Genomic DNA, 10,011 nt, shown 5'->3' with positions numbered 1-10,011 from the left:
AATACATAGTAAGACCATTTCGGCATTTTATCTTGTGCCCCACAAGATGTTTTAGGTCCCTAGCATAAGCATCAGACGACTTTGATTTTCGGCTGACACATTTCCCTGTAAAAGAGAGTTATTTTTTCTTAACCACCCACATCTTCAGGGGTGTCTTAGAAGCAATGAGTCTAAGTGCAGCATATGAGAACTTTGGATTTGGAGCCCTAGAAAATAGCCTTGCAGGAGGTGAATAATACTCATAAGAATAACATGGATAATTCTTGGTCTTATGAACATAGCGGTTTGATGAACCACGCTTATATTCATAAGTCTGAGTATGGTTTCCCTGCAAAACATTGGTGTTAGGGTGACTCTGGTGAGTCCTCTGTCTGTATGAAGCCTTTGGACCATATGAAGCCTTCGGTTTGGGGTTTGTCTTCTTCCCAGGTGGTGTCATGATGACATCCACCTAAAGATTCTCAAGACAACACTTGGGCACCCAGATCTTCTTTAAAGGTGGTCCATTCTTGCAGTTAGTACCAATATACCTTGCAAACGCTTCACCATTCTGATTCTTAAACAGTTTATAGTTTGCATCAAAGGATTCATCAATGATAATAGGGTCAGCACAAGTGAAGCCAGATAAGGTAGATGGATCCACTGAAGGTCCCTTTGTAGCAACCCTGTGGTTTTGGGGTACTGCTCAGGCTTCTAGTAGGAACCATCAACATTCATTTTCCTCTTGAACCAACACCCTGTTTCCTAGGGTTTTGGTTTAGAATCTGTTTCTCGAGGACATCCACAGTGTCTGATGCCCTTTGAGGCTTTTGTACATCCCTGTTTCAAGCAATGTCTTCAACCAGGCATTCTCATCAGCAATAGTAGTGGTATCCTCAGAAGAGGGGTTAGTTTCCACATCAGCAGTTGAAGACATAACAACAGCAGTAGCAGTAGAACATCCAGCAACAAAAGCAGCATTATCACGCTCAAGACATCTTAAACATGGTGGCTCAAAGTCTTCCTAAGCGTAACTGATCTGTTGAGCACGGAGTGACTCGTTCTCCTTTTGAAGATCTTCATGAGCCGATCTCAAGTTCTCAAGCTCTTGCTTCCTTTGAAGATAATCATAGGAGAGCTTTTCATGAGTAGTTGAGAGAATTTCATGACGACTTTCAAGTTCTTTGTACTTAATGTGAAGATTTTTAATGTATTCAATTAAGTACTAAGTTCGAGTCATTTCCGCGTCCAACAGGTCATCGCCTTTGTCTACAACTTTTGAATATGTTCCATAGCATTTTATTGTTCTGTTGCAATTTTAGCAAGTGTTTTGTAGCTAGGTTTAGATTCAGATTCAGAGTCATCTTCACTTGAAGTTTGAAAGTAAGCATCGTGTGAGTTTACCTTGGCACCACGTGCCATGAAGCAGTAGGTGGGAGCAGAGTTATCCTCATCATTAGCATCAGTGTTGGTGATGAAGCCATTGTCTTCAGTGTTGAAGATGGACTTGGCGACATACGTTGAAGCTAGAGCTAGGCTTGCCATGCCCGAATCAGATTCCCCTTCAGACTCCACCTCTGCCTCCTCAGATGTAGACTCCTCTGAATCCATCTCGTTGCCAACAAACGCACGAGCCTTACTGGATGAGCTCTTCCTAAGTGATGAAGACTTCGACGAAGACTTGGAAGAAGACTTTGAGGATTTCTTCTTCTTCTTGTCATCAGAATCATATTCCTTGCTCTTCTTATTCTTATTCTTCTTGGTCTCATTATCCCACTGAGGACACTCAGAGATGTAGTGACCAGGTTTCTTGAACTTGTGGCATGTTCTCTTCTTGTAGTCACGTGAGGAAGCTTCATCGTTTCTTGAGTTGGATCTTGAGGACTTTCTGAAGTCTTTCTTCTTGGTGAACCTCTGGAACTTCTTCACAAGCATAGCAATCTCCTTTCCAATGTCTTCATGATCCTCAGAACTATAGTTAGATTCTTCTTCATATGAGGAAACAACCTTTGCCTTCAAAGCGCGAGTTCATCCATAGTTGGGACCATAGATATCTCTTTTCTTAGATTGCTGGAACTCATGTGTGTTGAGCCTCTCAAGTATGGCAGACGGTTCGAGAGTCTTGAAGTCAGGGCGTTCTTGAATCATCAGGGCCAGGGTGTTGAATGAGCTGTCAAGCGATCTCAGAAGTGTCTTGATGATTTCATGCTTGGTGATCTCAGTGGCGCCCAGTGCGCGAAGCTCATTTGTGATATTAGTGAGGCGATCAAATGTGAGCTGTACATTCTCATTGTCATTTCTCTTGAAGCGGTGAAGAGGTTGTGAAGAACACTAATCCTTGAGTCTCTCTGGGTTGAGACGCCTTCGTTGACCATGGAGAGCCAGTCCCAGACTAGCTTCACAGTTTCCAGAGCACTCACACGACCATGCTGTCCTTTGGTCAGATCACCACATATGATGTTCTTGGCAGTTGAGTCCAGTTGAATGAACCTTTTGACATCAGCAGCAGTGACACCTTTACCGACCTTGGGAACACCGTTCTTGACGACATACCAGAGGTCGACGTCAATGGCTTCAAGATGCATGCACACCTTATTCTTCCAGTAGGGGTAATCAGTGCCATCGAAGACAGGGCAGACAACAGAGACTTTGATTATCCCTGCAGTCAACATAGCTAAAACTCCAGGTGGTTAAACCGAATCACACAGAACAAGGGAGCACCTTGCACTGATACCAATTGAAAGTGCTAGTTATCGACTAGAGAGGGGGTGAATAGGCGATTTTTATGGAAGTCTTTAGAACATGGGGGCTTTGAAGACAAACAATAGAAATGAACCTATTGATATGCAGCGGAAGGTAGACTACACTAGACAAGCCATAGTCAAGTAAGCAATGAAGTGAAAGCACGAAGACTATCAACAACTAGGTAGAATGGATCTGGATGGAAGATAGTATGAAGCCAAATAGCGAACAGTCTTCACACAATGAAGCCAATCAGATCATGCAAGCAGGCAATGACTTCATGAATACAACTATAAAGTAAAGAGATGAGAAGGATAGAACCAGTTGCTTGGAGAGGACATGAAGTTGGTAGACCAGTTCCAGTTGCCGTGAAAACTGTACGTATGGTTAGGGAGGCTGAGATTCAACTCAGAAGACCGCGTCTTCACCTTATCCCCCTTGAGCTAAGGACACACAGTCCTTGCCCAATCACTCTGTTAAGTCTTCAAGGTAGACTTCCAAACCTTCACATACTTCATTCACCGGCAATCCACAATGACTCTTGGATGCTCAGAACGCGACGCCTAACCGGCTGGAGGATTCACAGTCCTCAAGTGTAAGAAGTCTTCAGATCACGCGAATAGAAAGACTTCAGTGATGCCTAACACTCTTTGGCTCTGGGTGTTTTGGGCTTTGTCCTCGCAAGGATCTCTCTCTCAAATGCTTCGGAGGTGGGTTGCTCTCAAACGACAAAAGTCGTGCACTAACTCTGAGCAGCCACCAATTTATGGTGTAGGGGGTGGGCTATTTATAGCCAGGAGGCAACCCGACCTGATGTGTCCGACATGACCCTGGGTCACTAAGGAACTGACACGTGTCCAACGGTCAGATTTCAAACACACGCGACAGCTTGACTTGGGCTACAAGTAAAGCTAACTTATCCAGCTCTAGATAAGATTTGCTCTCATTGTCTTCGCTCGAAAACATAGGATTTAGTTGAGCATCATATCAGTCACTCTTACTTTGTTCACTTGGACCCCACTTAACAGTACGGTGTTCCTATGACTCAACAAAGAAGAAAAGGAACCACGAAACAACTATGTCTTCGCACTCCATAGTCTTCACGTGATATCTACTCATGTCATAGTCTTCAATGTGAATATCTTCACAGACCACCATTGTCTTCAATGTCTTCACACTTTTTTAGGGGTCGTCTCTGGTAGGTAAACCGAATTAATGAGGGACTACTACCTGTGTTATCCTGTAATTCTCACAAACACATTAGTCCCTCAACCAAGTTTGTCGTCAATACTCCAAAACCAACTAGGAATGGCACTAGCTGCACTTACACTTGGCATACTTGAAGTCATCTTGCACTTGACGTTCCGCTTTGGTAGCTTGATGCACTAGCTCGATGAGGTTTGAGTATGGTTGGAAGTCAGCGGTCTTCTTGATAGGATGATTGAGTACATTCAAGAAACGTGCCATAGTTTGCTCATCATCTTCCGTGACATTGGCTCGTATCATGGCAATCTCCATTTCCTTGTAGTATTCTTCAACGCTCTTGGTTCCTTGCTTGAGGAGTTGGAGTTTCTTGAAAATATTGCGGTTGTAGTAGGTTGGCACAAAGCGTGCTCTCATGACATCCTTCATTTACGCCCAAGTAGTGATGGGTGGTTCACCTCTTGCCTTTCGACACTCAATGACTTGTTTCCACCAAATGAGGACGTAGTCTTGGAACTCAAGGGATGCCATCATGATCTTCTTCTCTTCCTCATAGTTGTGCAAGCGGAAGATTTTGTCAACCTTCAATGCCCATGATAGGTACTCTTCGGAATCATTGCTTCTGTTGAACTTGGGCATGGTGAACTTAAGGTTGCCGTATCTTTGTTCTTCATTTTGTTGGGGCCGAGGATGTTGACATCCTTGACGATGAGGATCGTCTCACTCAACTTGCTCTTGTCGTGGAGGATTTCCATTATCTCCTCGTTCTTGGTGAACTTGGGGTTCTTGACGAGGAGGTCGTGGAACTTAACGATGCACTCGAGCTTGATAGTTCCTCTCTTGAACTTATTCACAAAGCGCTTCTTGTTGTTCACGAGCTTGTCGATTGCGCGTGCCTACGGCTCGACTTGAGTCTCGGAGGGCTTGTTGCGCCTCAAGTGCTTGAGCTTCTCGCAATTGTTGTTCTTGATGTTGTGCCTCGGCATCTTGTGCATCTTGATGTTGTCTCGCTCATTCTTCCTCTTCTTGATGGCGTTGGCGTTGTCGTTCTTGTGCTTCCGCGAAAGTAGCTTGGTTTTGACGATGTCGTTGTTCTAGAGAGTTGTTGTCATGTAGAGGGTTGCGGTTTGCTTGTTGACTGTGGCGCGCGGCACGTCGAAAAGTATTCGATGTCGGTGTACTTGAGTCGGAGATGGTGTAGTCGGAGTGTCGACTTGAGCGGCTCTGTCTTGTTTAGGACGAACTGGAAGAAGAGAGGTTGAGCAACAAAGCATGAATCTTGTCCATTCTTGCATCATTCTCTTGCTTGTGGTCGTCGAGCTTGTTTTTGAAATAGTCTCTTGTATGTTGCTCGGAGAGTCGCAAGTTGGCGGCGAGGTTGTCGATGCGTTCACTCATTGCTTGTTGCTCTTGATGCAAAGCACGTTGTGCACCAAAGAGGTGGCTCTTTGTGACGCAGGAGGACATATCGTCGTCTTGCTCGATGAAGAGTGGGTTGGTAGAAGTACTTGGCCTATCCATCATTCCAAACAAATATGTGAGTGGGAGAAAGAGAAGAACTTATACCAAATGTACCTTGACCGATGTTGAAGATGGATCAATGACCACTCCAATGTGGGACAAGGAAATAGCACAATTGGTACCAATTCTTGTCGGTTTCTCTCACCTACACAAGTAAAAGCTTATGGTGGAGCTCAGTTAGGATGGTGGCACAAAATTTGATGCAATTGTTAGTGAGCTTCAATAATGTTGGAAAAGATTCACAAATTTAAAATGCAACAAGTAGACCAATAGCAAAATATGGTACATGGAAACACACAAGCAAAGAGAAAAGTGGGGTCGTGCAACCAAGGATGAGCCACAATGTGGAATCCACGAAAATGCTCTTGTTGCACAACACCAGAGAGATACTAGCACGATTGCACAATAGGCGGATATGAAGACTTGTGCACAACCTACTAAGCAAAAATGCAACGGCTTCTATCCCAAGTATGCTCTATGTATGGTATTCTGATGATATGATCCAAGATGATCTAGTATGACAATATTAATGTTGTATAATGCTATGGTTCTTGCTTAAAAGCTATTTGCTTATCTTTCCCTTTTGCTTAATAGCTTGTTTGGCTCTTTTCTCTTGCAAATGTTTGACGAACCAAGATAGTAATTGTGTATGCGATGACAACTTTGTGACACAAGAGATGATACCAAGATATGCACCAATGATATGGTATGTATGCTATGGGAAGTATGATCACTAATGTGCACAAGTGACGTTGCCGGCAGTACTCAAAGGCTAGTCTCGATGGGTAAGATACGCAAAATTGGCCTATGTGGTTATCAATGTAATGGAAAGAATGATGTATCACGATACCAAGATGAGGTTACCATTTCTTGCTTACGGTATGGTGTCAAAATGGTGGAGTGGTTGTTGTCGATGACGAATCCGTGGCGAAGATGAGCGGCGGTGATATTGATGTCGAACCGTCCCTAAGAAGCTAAAACACGTTAGGAAACATCAACCGCGACTCAAAATCTCTAAACAAGATGTGGCAAAATAGTGTCCGAGTGCGAAGCAAGTAAGCAATGGTGGTTGCGGAAAACGATTGTGGAACTTGGGTGCATATGCGGAAGTGGAAGTGGAGAGGTGGTGGTGACCGAACTAAAAATTTTCAGTTTCGTCAGGGAGCTTCGGACGTCCGGTGGTGGAGCGGTCGTTCGTTCGTCGGATGTCTGGTGGCTGCGGACGTCCGGTGCCTGGGCAGCTTCGGGCATGGGATGAACAACTAGGGTTCGTGGTGGTGGAGGCAAAGTCGGTAAAATCCGGGTGATTTTGTGGATGGAAAAGGTGGAGAAGAAGGGGGAAAGCTAGATCCACTCGTGGCAAAGCAATTCCGTGGATCAAATCCAACAAAACTTCATCACACCAACAAATCACAAAAAAAATTGGGGCTATTTTTGTGGGGAATTTTCGAATTAGGGACAAAATCAACAAAACAAGGCTAGAAAACACAACAGGGAGGCTCCGAAATCATGATCAACGTGGCTCTAGATACCAAGATGATGTAGGGTGGAACCCTAGATGACCGATCTTTCACGAAAGGAGCGGATCCCGCGATGAACACGAAGAACACGAGGGAAAACACGAGGGAAAACACGAGAGAATCACTCAAACCAACAAGAACAATCACACATATGCTAGATCCAAGTACACATAGAGATCACATGATCCGAAGTCAACAAGGGACGATACAAGGGGTAACGGTTCTTCTCCGTGAGGAGGTCTTGATGGGGGTCTTCTCCGTGAAGGAGGTCTTGAATCCAACCTGGATCTTCTCCGAAGAGGGGCCGCGGTCTCTCTCAAGGAGTAGATCCGTATGGATGAGCAAAGCTCTATCTCAAATGAGCTAAAACCAATGCTAACCCTAACTAGAAGGAGGAGGAGGTCTATTTATAGTCTTAGTGCAAATGGGGGCGAGGTGAAGGGGTACATGGGCCTCGGGCCCGATCTTGTGTGCAGACAGGTACCGGACGCCCGGTGTGTAGCGGTCGTCTGGTGGCTCATGGGCGGCCGGATGTCCGGTGGCTTCCGGACTTCTGCTGGTGCTGGCCCGGTTGCTGAGGTACCGGATTTCCGGAAGTGGCCGGACGTCCGGTCGCCGGTCGTCCGGTGGCGTTAGACGTCCGCTCTTTGGCTCGGGTGCGGAGACGCCGTCGTCCGGTCCAGACCGGTCGTCCGCTCGTTGTAGCTCGGGTGGGGCTTCAGGCGCCGGACGTCCGGTCTCGACCGGTCGTCTGGTGGCTGTAGCTTTCGTGGCAGCCCTTCTTCTCGTCCTTGGCACTCGGTGTCCTCGCCATCTTATCCGTTGGATGTAGTTGCTCCATGCCTCTCCTCCAAGTACCTGATCACACATAGTGTTTTCGCTTGAGGTAGCAACCATGTCTCATGCATAGAAGGTGGTAGTTCGGAAAGGAGCGAGTTCACCTTATCTTGGATAGCCTTTGCTCGCGCTCTTGTCATTGGTCCAAGTGGTGTCGTGGGTGTAGGTAGGTCCATGGGGATGACCTTGGGATGCTCCGCATCACCGGGCCACCCCATATTTTGGGCTGGGTATGAAGGATGCCGGTCAGCCTGGGCGTTTGAGACGTTCGTCTGGGTCAAAAAATCGTGGCCGGTTAGTGACCGGACGGGACGGGCCGTCCAGGCGTTCAAGGCTGGTTTGGGGCGCCCTGGTGTAGATGCTCTAACTCTACAAATTGATATCTGAAATGAGACCACCTAGTGACGGTTATAAGCACTAAAGCAAGCTGAAGGCGTGTCGCTGTCATCGCCCCTCCATCACTAGGGACGTACAAAACCTGCTGTAGTAGACAGTTGAGAAATCGTCGTGTTAAAACTCTATAAGACCAGCGCACCAGGACAGCAACCACCACCATTAAGTGAAAGTTTAGATCGGAATGATCCAATTTGTAGACACACGAACAAAGACTGGATCCACGTGGATCCATTGAAAACAAACGCCGACCGAATCCCGCAAGATCCGTCGAAGACAAATCTCCACACACCCTCCGATGACGCTAGGAGCACCACTAGGATAGAGTCACGATGAGAACCTTATTCTATCTTCAGAAAGCCGCCGTTGCCCTCTCTAAAAATAACACAAACCCTAAGAAAACTCAGCTAAGCACCCAAAACCAAAACCAAAAGAGATGAGGCATATCGGCACCGGCGCCGGCAGGAGGCGGGAGAAACCCTAGCGGTGGCTGGGTTACCATGTTTTCTTATCTCTTTGTTTAGAGGTTCATATCATATGCAAAGAAAACTAATTTCTTTGCTAGAAAGAAAAAGGAAACTGAAGTTTCATGTAGACCCTTTGTCGGAGTACCGCGGGAACAAAACAAGAGACAAACACAGCCCTGCGCAAAGGCCTCGGATACAAGTTCCACTCAGATTTTCTAAGGGGATAAACGCTAGCAGGGGAGGGGAGGGATGATCAACGGAGTACACCCCAGCCAGAGAGACCCTTTGTTGTTCTTGCATTTCAAAGCCTCCAATAGATCAACAATTTGCATATGTACTCAATCTTACAAAAACCATCCACAATTATTCCACTATCCCTAGCATGAATTAAAAAGCCCCTAGTGCGCCCGTCGTTTTTGATACAGTTTTGTCGACAACCCTCTTGTCTCTTCAGCAAGAGATTTGGTGAATGGATTTGTTTCTTTGTTTTTTCTTTCCAGCTCTCGCTACCTGAAAAAACAGCATAGACTGAGAATTATTTGGCTAGTCAGTAGCGTGCACAGCTGAAGTAGGACAAAAGGCGTGAACCTAGTCGACGAGCAAGGAAAAGATAGCAGGGGAAAAAGGCACACTGACAAGACATGTATGATAACTATTCACAAACCATCGGCCACTTCTCACCTCAAGCCTAACCTGAAAATATCTGGAAAGCTCTACACGGAAACTCACCGGCCCCCGCCATGCCAGGCGGGTGCGATGCGATCAGTCGATCACGCCCCGACCGCGGCGTCCCGTCTCGTGAGTGCCCCTTTCGGCGCCGCGGAGAGCCGAGTGGGATTCCGGGCCCCGTCCTTTCGTGGCCTGCGCGCGACTGCAGGTCGCCGCTGCCTTGTGTCATGGCCTGCTTGTCCCCGGGCAATGTGTGGTGCCTGGGTGCTCCCCCATCCTTGTCTCGTGGCCAAGCTTTCGTCTGCGGCATACAGTGACGACCCCGCCTTCGGTTTCGCCGCTTGCGCGTCGTAAGGCCAACTTCACCGGCTGACCCATCTGTGACTCATCCGGACGTCCGAACGTTCGCTTTTGTCCGTTTGGGGTGTGATTTGGTGGACGTCCGAGAGACGGACAGGACGTATGGGGCAGTTGCACCCAACGCGCACAAGGCATTTGAAATCTCAAACTGTCCGCCACGCTTTGCCCACGGCCTGCCATGCCGCCCCGCGCGAACCTCCGCCTCGCCGCGAGCTCGCCCAGCCTCGCCCTCGCCGCCCCAGCCTTGCCCTCGCCGCGGCACTGCTCCGCGTCCGCCTGCGCCTGTGTCGTGCCCGCCGCGCCCGCCTACCTGCGCCTGC

The sequence above is a fragment of the Triticum dicoccoides genome, chromosome 1A, assembly GCF_002162155.2.
Source record: "Triticum dicoccoides isolate Atlit2015 ecotype Zavitan chromosome 1A, WEW_v2.0, whole genome shotgun sequence".
NCBI classification, from domain to species: Eukaryota; Viridiplantae; Streptophyta; class Magnoliopsida; order Poales; family Poaceae; genus Triticum; species Triticum dicoccoides.
The sequence above is the reverse complement of the archived record's forward strand: the minus strand, read 5'-3'. Positions refer to the sequence as shown.